This window comes from Pagrus major, chromosome 20, assembly GCF_040436345.1.
Source record: "Pagrus major chromosome 20, Pma_NU_1.0".
Lineage (NCBI taxonomy): Eukaryota > Metazoa > Chordata > Actinopteri > Spariformes > Sparidae > Pagrus > Pagrus major.
The window spans coordinates 1366018-1380366 of record NC_133234.1 but is presented as its reverse complement, the minus strand read 5'-3'; the positions used below and the strand labels follow the sequence as shown (position 1 = coordinate 1380366).

Here is a 14349-nt window from a genome sequence, read left to right as displayed (position 1 = left end):
AACCTGTAGCAGCAGACAGTTCAAGCACAACAACCCTTATCTGATCCAAGACCAGTCTGAGGAATGGAGCTGCTGGGTGTGGCAGGGAGCAGAGAGGCTGTTCTTTAAGGACGGGACTCTCAGTTTCATCAGACATCCACTCTGTGGAAGTGGTGAAGTTTCAAGTGAGAAGCTAAACTTTTTGTCTGCCCTGTCTCCACTGGGGTCAAAGAAACATGAACTTCTCTAGAGGGGTCAGTTATGCATCACCCAGTCAGTGATTAAGTTATTCTGGTTCAGTGATTTGAATAGTGGAGCATGACAACGGCAATTCAGTCTGATGATCAGGCCATGATCTTGATCGTTTGGTATGGTTATTGATAAGTAGCATATCATTATGGTCCTTATTAATCCAGAATCATCTCTAATGGAAAGTAGTGTGGAGAGATTTGCTGTCAACTCTCCTCGCAGAAAATGAATCGACAACTATTTTATTTTATTATTTACTACAGGAGTGTCACAGTCTGAGGAGTGAAGCTGCTCTGTCGTCTGGTGGTACAGCAGCAGATACTTCCGTATCTGTTGTCAGATGGCAGCAGAGCGAACAGACTGTGGCTGGGTGGGTGTTGTCTTTTGGTATCCTTTGGGCTCTGTGCAGACATCTCACTTCACTGATGCTCTGTAGATCGTACCAGTGATGTTCTGGGCGGTTTCAGTCACCCGCTGTAGAGCCTTCCTGGAGGGTTAGAAGTGTTAGCTGAGGGAGCATAGCAACAATCATAGTGTTAGTAGTATTTTTTTGATGGAGTCACTAATTGAGATCCTTACCCTATCTTCATGAATGAATGATACGCAGTACCAATTGCTCTAGGAACAAGGATTAGCATCCCGTTATCATAGAAAACACCTGTTCCAGTTCAGGGACAGGACAGCCGAAGGTCTTGCCCATAATTCGTGCAAATATCAAAATGTGGAATAGGACTGTTGCTCTGACAAGACATTGAAAGAAAAAGTAAACCATATGACCAATACTAGCTAAATTTAGATGTTTTAGCAAAGTTTGGATCAGTTCCCCTAATATATACTTGTAATATGCTGTACAGTTAACTCTGAAAAGAAAAAACAACAAAAACAGAGGGCTTTTTATCAAAACATTTTATAGAAAAAGGAAAATTCATGGGCAAATTTATTGTTATTATCAACTTAAAAATCTTGATCTACCAGTTGGGCTGCTATTTAAAAATGTCACCTTGAGCTCTGGTATACGTGACGAGCATTCACAGTTTTCTGGCTAATTGTTGTAGTTTGATCAAAAATTTAACTCAAGGTCTTCTTACTTGCTTTTTTCTCCAAAAGCTACATCTCATGGCCTTCATCAGTGGCTGGAGTTCATCTCCATGACATTTCTGCAGTCGATGAGGTGGTAGGCCCAGAAAATGCTATTAAGTGGATGACGGAGAGATGAGATGACGGAGAATATGTGGATATGAGAGAGCATTGTGTGGTTTCTAAAAACACTGACTGTTTCTCAGCTGGGTGTGTGGATACCTTTTATAAAACACTGATGAAATGCTCGATAAGGGCTCAGCCCTTAAGCTAGGCTAAATTAAGCGACAACAACATGCTTATCTGATGTGGGGTCTGACTTATCACAGTCACATTCTCCTCAGTTTCAGGGGAAACTGGTCTGCAGCTCGTGTCGGATGTTTGTGGTGTTGTGGCTTCAAATTTAGATTCTCACCGCCAACCCAGCCTTCCTGTCACTCTCCACTGCTCTCTGCACTGTAGTGGAACTGCCTCAAAACAAGCAGTAAAGAAGAGAGAACTGACACAACGGTGAGGAGGGGCTCAAGTCAATGAGCCGGGTGGCTCATTGACTTGCTTTGTTGGGTTAGTGTTGCACCATCAGCTTGGCTTTACCTGTTCTGCCAGGCGTCTCTAATAGAGATGGTAACTGAGACAAGTTTCACCTCACACATATCTGAAGCGCTCTGAGGAAAGTCGTAGTTTGGATTTTGATGTCCTGGACTGATTGTCCTGTTGGCTAGTCAGAATCAATGTTTAAGTGTTTATTCACATATGTCTTGCTCCATGTCTCACCTACACACCAGTATCAGGCCCAACACTGGCAAAAACAAGTCTTTTGTCGGTATTGTTAATGTCCTGGAAAATGATGAGCTCTGTTAAAAGCTAATGGGATGACCTTGAGATAAGGTTATGCAGTCAAACTACTTTATGAGACTTGTATTTCTGTACCTCACTGTGGTACAGAATGTGATTATAGGTTTATTATCAGATTATCTGTGGGGCACCAGTATCAGTATCAGTGTCAGTCTTACTGTAGAGATTCACCTCCAACTTCACGCAGACCAAATCACATCATCATATTGAAACTAGAGGTTTCCCCCAGTTCTCCGTCATCTGTAGGTCGATTAGTCAGAGGGTGAAGGGTGATACTGTGATGGTGAAACAAAAAACACTTCTTTACTTCCTCATTGTGGTCATTTATTTGAATTCAGAGGGGCTCTGTAGGGGAATTGTCGTCATTTCTACAGGCTGTTGCACAGTAACTTTGTTTCCTCACTTTCTTAATCATAAATGATAATAAATCCAGACTGATGTACATAACTCACTTGGCCCAGGATTTATGTAGCTGGCACAGTGAACAATGCAGCTCTGATCTGACTCTGTTGTCATCTTCAGTCTTGTGTCTTTGTTCTACAAACAGCCCATTCTTCAACACATAATGAATCATTCAGAACCTGCTGCTGCCTGGTGCATCACACAGTTAGGATGTTTCTCAGACATTTACTGTAAAGTTAGATGATATTACTTTTAAAGGAAGCAATAATACAAAACTTACACTTTCATTCTCATCAGTAAATGCAGCTCTGCTTGGTTCAGCAGACTGCGGTCATGTCACTTGTGGCCATACTTGACATGGTTTCATTTTCAAGGAAATTTCAAGTTTACTACAACGTAGGTCTTTTTATAGTTGTGGACATCATTTCATCATTTATGGTAACACTGTGCTCACCAAAGTATTGTGAGGAACTGGGAACATCGTTACAACAGGGTCAGCCAGTCACACAGGTTGTGAACAAGCTAACAGTCTTAAACACACACTGAAGGTTGATCATCATCCTTCATCGTACAGGAAATCACAGTGAATTCTCAAGTGTGGCTAATCTGGGAGTTTTAACCTGTGGGCTATAATCATTTGAGAGAGGAGAGGAGAGGAGAGGAGAGGAGAGGAGAGGAGAGGAGAGGAGAGGAGAGCTGTTTACCCCTCGCTCCAGTCTCTATGCTAAGCTAGGCTAACCACTGTCTGACTCCAGTTCTGTACCTAACGGACAGACATGAGGGTGGTATCGATCATGTCATCTAAACCTGTGAAGCAAAGTAAATGGGAGTATTTCAGAACATGTTTAAACATTTCTTTAGAGGTCCAGTGTGTAGGATTTAATGGTATCCGGTGGTGCAGTCGCAGATTTAAACCAACTGAATGCTCCTCTCCTTACCCTCCCCTTCCATGTGTGTAGGAGACCCTACCGTGGACTGGACACTAACAGATGGGAAAGGTCCTGTCAAGAGTCAGTGTTTGGTTTGTCTGCTCTGGGCTACCGTAGAAACATGGCAGCCTCTGTAGAAGAGCACCTGCTCCCTCTTTAGATATAAAAGACTCTAAGGTAACAAAAAACATGGATTCTTAGTTTCAAGTGATTATACACTCGTGAAAATTATCATTTATATATAAAATTAAGTTAAAATAATCACATCAACATAATGAAAATATGAATGAATGAATATGAAAATAATTATGATTTTTATATTCCCTTTCTGCCAAGTTTCCCCTTAATCCCACACCTTTAAGTTTCATAAAAATGAAAGACATGATGCTTTGTGCTCTTTTATGTGAGCAGGTGATGGTGTTTTGAGAAGGAACACTGTGACCTCTTTTCGTTGAACTTCAGATTTAAAGTGAGATGTTCAGAGTGTACAGTGTGAGCTGTACTGAATGAAAGGTTCTCTCATCTACTCCAGGAGAACATTGTATTTTTGGGAGTAATCACAACGACCACCAGAGCATCATGAGTCATAACGACAGTGAGTCATGTCAGTGTGAGGCTCATTAGAGCCGACTGTTCACCTAATGAGGAGGAAATGAAGGAAAGCACTAAGAACAAAAGGGAGTTAAAGCGGCAGCTGAAAAGCATCTATGATGACTCGTTGCCATGAGTTTCTGCCTGATGACAGTGATGTCACCCTGAGCACTTCAATGGAGGATATTGTTCAATTCAGACAGGAATGCTTTAATGTTTGGGAGCTTTTATCAGCAAGTGAATTGGACTGATTCACTCATTCAATCAACCTGCTAGCTTGAAAATAATTTGCCAGCCTCCCTGTGGTGTTTGGAGCTGTCATCACTGTTTCCACACAGATGTTTGAACGCTGCCTCTGTCTCAATGCTCTGTTACTCCATCATTCCATGGAGCAATGTCCTATTACTGTGTGACATTTTTTATTTTCTTTATGCCATTCAGAGGCACTGGATATCTCCAACACTCATAAATGGAACAACATGACGTTTTTTTTTGGACAGGTTGGGTTTGAATCAGCGACAGTTGATTCCACTGAGGTATTTTCACCATTCTGTAGTTTATATTTTTTAGCAGCAGCTATAAAACTAATAGAAATTCGATCCAGGTCAATAAATAACTAAAGATTTATGCGATAGGTCGGATGTCTTGAGTGCAGCAGCAGAGACTTGCAGAGTTTTGCGCTCCCTCACTGCCACCCGGTTGCTACTTTTCACTGGTTCAACGTTGGCAGGTCTCTCACAGTCTCTTGGCATTATACAGTAATTACAATCTGTATCCTGCAGTGTATGATTAAATCCAAACTATGTATCAAGACTGTATTTGCTGTTAAAGATAAATGCTTGACATTTAGGTTTCTATAGAAGCTCAATCCTGCCATGTAAAAAAAAGAAAAAAAAAAGAAAAAGACAGAATAATAAAAATAAAAACACAGTATACCAAAATAATTGGATACCAAGAGGGAATCCTAAATACTTGACTGATTTATAGATTTTTTATTAAAGTCAAGTTTGACATGTAATCAATGGTTTAATGGATTAACCTTTTTTCTTTCTAGCAAACATGTCAAACATTTCTTGGTTCCCACTCCTTCAGTGTGAGGACTTTCTGCTCTTCTTTGTCATCATGATAATAAATGAAGCATCTTTGGCTTTTGGACTGTTGGTTGCAGCACTTATTGCAACATAGTAAATCCAAATTATGAAACACAAGGTCACATGTTGTACTTACTAAATCCCTATTATGAAATACTATTGCGGTACTGTTACTGTACATTGTTATTTTTTTTAATGTTGCACCTGCACAGTTTTGAATCATCATGGTGAGCCCTGTTTCTGTAACAGCCAGTGCAGGCAGCGCTCTGACAGTTTGGTATTTTCCTGACCTTGAGATTCCCTCGGCCTGTCTGTGTGGTGTTTTGGTGCCCGGTGCAGAGCACACGCTCCACAGGTGGGAGCAGAGGAACAAACAGGCGGGAGGTTCATTTGAATGAGGCAGTGCAAAGACAGCTGTTGGCTTACTGGTTGAAATTTGGTCTTAGACTCAGATGTGTGTTTCTTGTGTAACCTCACTTCGCTGTCTCTTTGGAGATAAATAGTTGTAGCAAATGCCTAGAATTAAAGAAATGAAGTGTAAATATACTGGTAAGTAGAAGCATTTAAATGGGCATCATAACGTACTGTTTACAGCAGGAACGTCAGTCAGCAGTTGGCACTGATCTGTGAATAAATGAGTGATTGTGACAGTATCTGTTGTCCACAGCTGCTTCATACAGTATGAAACTTTCTCCTCCGCTTCATTAAGTGGCTGCAGCCGTCTGACGGCAGCAGGACACATATGTTAATAAATCTGCAGCCTCTGATGTAAGAAGACACACAGCCGTCCACTGTGTTTACCTTCATTAAATCATCTGCAAACGACACCGACCACACACACATCACACTGCTCCACTATAGCGTTGTGTTCTGCTCTTCATGATGGAGACAGTAAATTACCAGAGATCATTAATTAATGTGTCCTGCCACCTTTTTTTTCAGTGTTTCATGTTTGATTCCTGAAATACAATGATTCAAATGCTGCTGTGTCACATTTCTGATTCTTTTTTGAGAGAGAGTAGAACTGAGACTGAAAGGTGTGATGAACTCATTTAATCATCAGCTTCACTTAACTATTCATTCTTCTTCTTCTTCCTTTCTTTTCTTATTTCTGTAGTCATTGTAATTAAATGCTAAAAACCAACCCGTGTGGCGCTGTGTGTTCACGGCGCTCTGCACCATCCAGACAACAATATGACTTCCTGCAGAGACGTCTCCATTCATTAAGACATTGTCTTCCTGACTCACTGTGATTGGCTCAGCTGTCTCAGAGCGATGAGACCAGTGGTGTGATTGCTGAGACATGTATTTATTAATTACCACACCGTCTGATCTATACTCCACCTCACTCACTCTTTTGCACTTTGCATTGCTGCACATACAAGAAGCAAAATAGCAGGTGATTCATGCCCAGTTGAAATAGGCCCAATATCTCATACTGTTGACTTGAAGTCAATTTTACCATTAGTACATTTATTTTACATATACATTATATTAGTATACTTTCTTTTACTATTCAGCAGTAAACCTAATTAAAAAAAAGAATAGGAGTATTTATGCTGAAGTGTATGCAGTTTTTTATATTTGTGAGGTATGAATGGTTTTAAAATATGTAGGATACCTAATTATTAATTATTTTTCACAATCTGAGCACAGCAGCCATAGTCTGACAGTTTGTGCAGGAAGTCGATTAATAAATGGAACCTGGGATCATAGAACTACAGGAGCTCTGAGAGGAAAGTGAAAAAAAAAAACAATTAAAGGAACTTGGCAAGATTATCCTGGAAAAGCATTTTTCCCTGTTTTTAAGTCAGTCCCAAGGAGAGAAAACAACTTAGCTCAGTCTTAGAAAATGGATCACCAGAATTTATCTTCGTCCCGTACAGCAGCATCTTGCATCTAAACAATACGATACAATAGGTGCTTGCTTTTCACCCTTTGGTTCACCATTAGGTTTCAGTTTTGCCCTCCGAGGGAAAAAATGGTTTGCTCACTGACTTATTTCTCTCTGCTGGGATTGATACGACCAGACAGTCTGTCAAAGAAAAAAGTCATGTGGGGGCTGTAGTAAAACCAGTTTAAATCACTGAATCACACACTGGGTTATAGCCTTTAACGAGTGGTCGGAGGGCAGTAACACACTCGTGTTGCTCTGAGGCTACATTTGACATCCCCATAACAACTCAGGACTCCCCTACAAGTGTTCAACTATCAACATGGCCAGTTAACATGTAATAGAAACCCTGCAGCTGGGCCTGCCAGGGGCCATCTGGAGGGGACTCCCCCCACACTCCTCCATGTGGATGAAATGTGTTGAGTGCTGGTTGCCACGTATTACACAGTCAAGTGTGACTTTTTTCTTCCACTTGAAGAGACCAGTAATTTGAAGTCAATTTGAAAATGACGTAATGTTGATTTTTTCCCTAATTTTGACATTATTAAAGCATCGTGTATTGCTGCTCTTTAGTGTGAATTACAATGTGCCTTCATGTCTGTGTTGTCAGGGGAACTACTGTAAGCAATTTGCAATGAGTTGTAAATGATGGAGAATGACTTTGTCTCCCTAATGCTCCTCCAGGTGGAGTGTCAGCTGTGTTTATTATGAAACTGTAGAGCTGAGAGAGAGCGGGGGGGCTTCCAGCAGAGGTCTGGATGGTGATGTAGCCTGGCATAATCCCTGTAGTGGAATGCCGGGGGTCAGACCACTGCTGTAGAGCCTCCAGCACACAGCCAGGTGCTTCCCCTGCATGCTGGAAAACTAACACCACCCCTCCTGTGCTGACGTCGTGCCAAAAAACAGTCATTTCTTCTTCCATGGAACGTATTTGTGTGGAACTGTGAAGTATCAGCTGAATGACTGTGAAGCACTGAGGCACTCCAGAAAGCACCTTGTTAACCACAAGCTGTTGTTTGTTGTGATACTGAAGAATAGGTTTGAGGTTTTCACACATGTACTGGCGGAGCTGTCTGTGTAGAAATAATGACTCAATACGTAGCAACGGGCAGGGAAAGGGGAAGGCTTTAAACAGACTGGTGTCAGGTGCCTGCCAGTCAATTCAGGAACCTTTAGCGTGCGTATGATTAATATAATAAGGCTTTAAGGCACAAGGTTTGTATTGTGACCAGATTTAAGTTATGGAGGCAGAGGTGTGTCCCAGCTATTTTGAGTTATAGCTGAAAAACATTAGCTCTGTTTAAGAGTAATTACAGTTATTTTCAACTTGGGCCTCATTTTCCCATTTTTTTCCTTCATACAGATGGAATATGGCCAAGAACTAGTGAAATACTCCTCTGTAGTGCTCTGTAAGTCTTAATTTGCAGGGATCACTGGTTCAGAGGGCAAAGACAAACTCTAAATTGATGGATCAGTTCTGTTCTTAGTCTGAATCACAGAGGTTCATTCAGCTCTGATGGGCAGAGTGGGGATTAGGACTGTCAATAGCAGCTCACTGAATTAGAGTTTTTATCAGTTCACTGAGCTAATTATGTTGCCTGCTAATTTGAGAGAACGCCCACATGGAAGCCTTGCTTGGGAGGTGTTGGTGAGAGTGAGAATGTAAACTCTCCGATCTTTGATGTATGGTTTGGTTTTTAGTTTAAGAGCATGTCCAGGCATCGTGTAGTCATGTCAGAAAGAATTCTTTGCTTCTCTGTGGAAGATGAGGTGTTCAAATACAGCTGCTTGGTCGCTTGATAGCTGATGTGTGGGAGTTATAAGCCATAAGTCATCATAAAGAGGGATGAATTATGATTCATTCATTATGAATTTTTCAAACAGAAATGGTGTCACACACTTTTGGACAGTCCATTTTGGTGTTTCACCCTGTTGAGCTAAGTGCTTCTTTAAAGGTCACATATTATCTCATTTTCAGGTTCATACTTTTATTTTGGGTGTCATCTAGTAAAAGTTTACAAGCTATAATGTTCAAAAAACACGAAAAATACCGTCCATTGCTGCAGCACCTCTATTGGACCCTGTGATAGCGAACTCTATTGGTCAGCTCTCACAGGCCTGAGCAGGGAGCGCCCACCTTGTTTCTACATCGGCTCTGCCCGTGTTTTTTCAACCATGGCCTTCCCGGGGCGTGGTGGAGGGTGGTGACCATACCAACCTGAGTTCTGACAGTTTATTTAAAGCCACACTTTGTGAATATGGGTTGTGGGTGGATTGAGCATTTTGATACTTTTACAATATTTTTGTAGCACCTTGACCTGCTTTATAATCAAAAAATACATCACACTGCACAATATGGGACCTTTTAAGTGTGCTGATGCCTTAAGGGTAAGCAAAGACACCCACTGATACAAGAAACCCCATTCTGTTTCTGTATTCTTTCAGTCTCTATACAAAGCTCATGCCCATAGCTGCTGGTTGGCATGTTATGATAAATGATAAATTGAGAACTTTGAATGGTTAGCATAGCCTGGTACAACTCCGGCGTAACTGCTACCTCACTGAACCGTTCTACCTTTGGATCTGATGATCCATTTAATACACTTTAGCAAAACCCTGAGGTACCAAAAACTAGTTGATGCCCAAAGCTCTTGACTTTGAGCAGCGACTCAGTTCCCAGTCTGAAGGGAGCAACCCACCATTTTCTGTACCATGGCCTCAGGTCGTCACACTGTAAATTGCTGCAGTGCACCCTGAAGGTCCCACGTTGATGAAACCAGCAGAACTACATCATTAATGTTGAATTGGATACACATACATACATACACTTAGTCCTCAGTGAACATTCATCAGAACATTGCATACATTGAAGAATTCACATGCGTGGTGCTTTGAGAAGAATGGGGGTCCATGGGACTTTTGAAGGGGGAAATCCAGATCAGGTGGGAAAACCTGGTTCAATGTAACCACAGAAGTCTACCAGTTGATATTTCCCAACAGTATACACACAGTCTAAACCACTGGCATGCATGCTCAAGAATTAGGCTGCATCTGTTTGAAAGAGGAGGATAGTGTGCATAAGGCTTAAAGCTGAAGTGACTCACGTGGATACAACCAGGACGTCTGGAGTTGCAAAACCCTGCAATGGCTATTGACTGGTCACAGTGAGAAATACATTATTCACTGTGGAGTGCTCAGCGAGTTTAGTTCTTGAGTGGAAAGCATACCGCAGATTGACATGCTGCCATATCAGATCCTGAGAACATAAGCAGGCCTGTGGAGATAAGATCTGCACACTGTAGAGCACGCGCCTTCATATGCAGTGCTGTAACTGAATGGCTGAAGGAGAAGCTTGGACAAGGCTTGAGAAATTCACATAAAGTGGATCGGGGTGGGATGGAACAAAACATTCTTTGTTAGCCATACTGACCACGCTAGCCTGCACATGCTCACACCAACATGCATGAAACCAGGGCTGAGGCAGCCAGCAGACACTAATGACAGTTTGTGTGAACATATGTGTGCATGTACTGCATACATGTGTGACCGAGTGCATGCTTACGCAGGCATGTGCATCCCTCCCCGTCTCTGAGTGTCTGAAGTGTCTCCATGTGGGAATGTGGCTCCGCTTCAGCCTCCCACATCTGCCCAAACCAAAACAATGTCTCCCAAATAAAGATACGCTCCACAGCCCCCATCGCTCTCTCCCTGTCTCACTCTGTCTCTCTCTAAGGACTCCTTCACTCTTTCACTCCTCCTCCTCCATTCACTCCAGCTCAGTCTCTCCATATCTTGACACATTCTTCTCTCTAGGTCTTGTAGTTAGTGGCCAGAGTACATGTGAGAAATTTCTCCCGGCTGTATTTCTCACATGAGGCCTGAACGCCCACTGAGTGATCCCAGAGGGCTCGCGACTCAGCTTCAACCTCCCGGGAACGAGGTTAGCTTTACAGTTTTGGCATATTGACAACAGGCTGCAACTACAGACATGTCATGTAAATAGCTTTAGCTTACTTCGAACTAAGGCTCAAATTGTCCCGTCAGCATATTTCTTATATTCCTACAACACTGACACTCTTCTACAGCTGTTCAAGCCTTTGGATGTACAGGATAAAACCCGATACATTTCAAGTTGAGTAAAATCAAGGGAAAGCAGAGTACAGCACACTCGCTAGGGCTGCAACTGATTTATAATCATTATCATGCTGATTATATGCATTTTTTGATAAATCAATCCGTCATTTAGTCTGTGAATGTCTATAAACAGTCAGACAAAAGTGAAAAATGACCGTCACAATTCTTTAAAGCCCAAGATGATGCCTTTAAATGTCTGCTTTTATCTAAAACCCAAAAAATATTCAGCTCACAGTCAATTACAATTATGTAATTATATTTAGCTTGTACTAAGCATTTTTGCTTTAAAATAATGTAAACAGTCTATTATCATAATAGTTTTTGAGAATTATCTCATTTATTAATCAACTGAATGTCTCGGCTCTTATATCAATGCTGATAGATAATAACAGTTCTACATAGGGATGCACAATATATATCATGCTGATATATTGTCGGCCCAGTAATGGGAAAGTTTATATTAATTGACTATCAGCCGATAATGAAATTATAGCCGATGAATAGAGCCTCTAATACCAAGCTAATAACCGCAGCGTCTACACACTCTGATACAGTAGGTGGCGGTATGCACCTTTAAAGCTGGTTTGATTGCGACGGAAGATTGAATCATCAGTCTTAGCTCTCTACGTCTTAGCCTTTTTGTCCTCAGGTGTGCATAAACTACAGGTTAGGAACTTCTTTAAGATACGAAACGTGAAATTATTGTTTTTTCTCGTCATCGGCCATGAGAAGCAGGTAATTATCTATTATAGGTATTGGCTGAAAAAAATCCACATCATGCATCCTTAACTACACAGCTCAACTAACGTCACATTTTTAAGTACAACCACAACATTAACTGTCACTAACCACCAAAAGCTACTGGTCGTGCATATAAGAGAGTATAAGGGTGCATATGATAGAAGCAGAAGTAGATCCAAAATGGAGCCAGCTACTGGAACCCAAATCAGGGCAACCAATGTTTACCTTGATTTACAAGATCACAGGATTGCGTGATGTCATTACTCCATCTTGCCAGACTTTAGGCTATGTTCCAGCGGCATGGATCTAATAACTGAAATCTAGATAGAGGCTCAGAGACGGAGCCTGCTCATTCCTATGAAAGCTGCTCAGTAGCGCATGAGGCAGAAAAGCTTGACTTCCTGCTTGTAAAATTACGCAGATCTTCTGTACTTTGGGTCTCTGATAAATGTCCAAATCTCCTCTCTTTCAAATATTTTGAATAAAAGAAAGAGTTTTAAATATATCATAATGTCAGAGTAAGCCATCCAGAGCTCCATGTTTACCTGATAACCAACAGGTGTCAGATTTGTATTATTCAGTGACAACTGATGATTAAGTGATGTGTTGTGACAGTGTTGATTGAGCAGTGTGTCTTTTTCTCGCAGACACTAGCATCAGCATTTGTGTGTGAACTTCCCAGTAACCCGGAGATATGCTGGTGTTGCCACAGAAAAGGAAGGTGGAGGTATTTCGGAGTGAATAATAGGAAACAGACACTTCCCCTGTCTGTCACACCTCTGTTCCTCTGACATGACGAGGTAGCAGAAGAAGTGAGCAGGGAGAAAAACATCACAGTCTGCATCCACCGTGTACCTCGACACCATTCAGCAGAAGCTGCAGACTGTGATGGCCCACGCTCTCACATCATGAAGAGACTGTGTGTAACTGTGTGCTTGCTTGTGGCTGTTTACAGCTCTGCTCCAGTATGTATACAGCTGGAATTTGTTTGGTTTTCTCTTCAAGCCGTGCATGCCTGTATACAGTATGAAAAATCTGAACAGTGTAGCTGTGCCACCCTCATTTTGAATTGAAGTGTAGACACAATTAGATGCATGCTAAAAACATCTTGCAGGTATCCCCGGGGCCTTATTCGAACATTTTCATCTTAGGTAATGACTGAAGCAGAATCAAGCAGTTACTCAGGGAGCTCACAGGTTGTTCATAAAGGGAGTGACGTAGCATCAGTAACACTGGATCACAGTAGCGGTTACAACTGGTAAAAAACCTCATGAAAGATGTTTAATATCACGTTCTTGACTTACATACATACATTTTTGTCATGACTTGGCTGAGACCAGCCTTTTCTCAGTTGCCCTGTGCTTGTATGACAGTGTAGTTACCCCTTTGGTGTTATTTGTATAGGCGCCCCTCTAGTGCAGTGGTAGAAAAGTGCAGTGTGAAGGTTGACTTGTTTTGTTATGGAAGGTATCTTGCATCAGTCGCTTACGTACATTACGTAGTTATTTAAACTCAGAGTCGGATCCTTTCCTAAAGATGTGGGTCAAAGTCACACAGAAGGCAAAAAACTAAGACACGCTAGTCTTTTTGTCAGGACAACAAGAATAAAGGACTGACTTTCTTTATTTGACATTAGAAGAAGATGAGATTTATAATCACCTGTTCAAATGAAAAATTCTTATTTTATAAGTGCAACACAAAGACATAAACGGAACATTAATTCTTCAAATAGTTCAGAATTATGTCTTTTGGGTTGTGTTCAAATTAATTTGACCAAATGTTGTTTTGCCCAGTGGTTACGGGACAGAAACAAACACTTACCACACCCAGTGCTCGGTTGTTGTTACCGACGCCCCATTGTGATATTGATCAGTGTGATATTGTACAGTCTGATTCACACTCTCTCCACATGATAATTAAATTTAACTTCATGGATGATTGAAACGCCTTAACACTGTTAAGGACACCGTTGTGCCTCTTAAAATGAGGTTATGTGATGAATACTGTGGTAAAAAGCTGGCCTTCAGGTTTGAAACCTGTAGCTTGTAGACTGTTTGATTACACTGGATTGCTGGCTTATGTTTTACCACAAACTGGCAACAATGACGCAGACTTCACAGCACAATCTGATGCCCAGGGAGCCAGGCCTGTCTCTCCTCCACTGACCAACACTGGCAACAAACTGTGTATATCCAAAAACCCTTAAATAACAGTAACTCATGTCATATCAGACAGATCCCACAGAAAGACATTGTAGCAGGACGTGTTCGAGTTAACTGACCAACATCACACAGCCTGTGATGACATGTGTGATCAACATGCTGATGCTGAAACGATGTATCATGCAGCCATCATTTACAGTATAACTGACACAGTGTACATGAGTAATTGCAGGACAGATCAAATA

At 41.5% G+C, this 14349-nt stretch overlaps 1 protein-coding gene across 1 annotated transcript in view; it reads left to right on the top strand.

Moving 5' to 3' along the window:
• The window catches only part of gas7b (growth arrest-specific 7b), a 77039-nt gene that overhangs the window by 1288 nt on the left and 61402 nt on the right, over positions 1–14349 (top strand). The window lies entirely within an intron of this gene.